The following is a 412-nucleotide window of genomic DNA, read 5'->3' on the forward strand; positions in this document are numbered from 1 at the left end:
CGAACTCAGAAATCAGCCTGCCTCTGACACAATTCTTTTCTATTTTTAAAGATTTCATTTTCATTTTTTGGTTGTGAGCCTTAGCTTTTAATGTCTGAGTTATCTCTCCAGGCAAGCATTTCCTTTTAATTATGGGTATATGTTTCTGTTAGTATGTAGGGATGTTGGCATGAATGCAGTGTTTACAGGCCAGAAAAAAGTCTGATTCCCTGGAGCTCAAGTTTTAGCGCATGCTTTTAACCATTGAGCCATCCCTTCAGTCCAGTTCAGACAATTCTTAATGCACAAGGTTTTTTTTGTTGTTGTTGTTTTTGTTTTTTGCTTTTTGTTTTTCGAAACAGGGTTTCTCTGTATAGCCTTGGCTGTCCTGGAACTCACTCTGTAGACCAGGCTGGCCTCGAACTCAGAAATC

The 412-nt window shown here is 39.1% G+C and overlaps 1 protein-coding gene across 1 annotated transcript in view; it reads right to left on the minus strand.

Moving 5' to 3' along the window:
• Dars2 (aspartyl-tRNA synthetase 2, mitochondrial) overlaps window positions 1-412 on the minus strand; it is a 28,450-nt gene that overhangs the window by 18,802 nt on the left and 9,236 nt on the right. The window lies entirely within an intron of this gene.

The sequence above is a fragment of the Mus pahari genome, chromosome 5 (genome assembly GCF_900095145.1).
Source record: "Mus pahari chromosome 5, PAHARI_EIJ_v1.1, whole genome shotgun sequence".
NCBI classification, from domain to species: domain Eukaryota; kingdom Metazoa; phylum Chordata; class Mammalia; order Rodentia; family Muridae; genus Mus; species Mus pahari.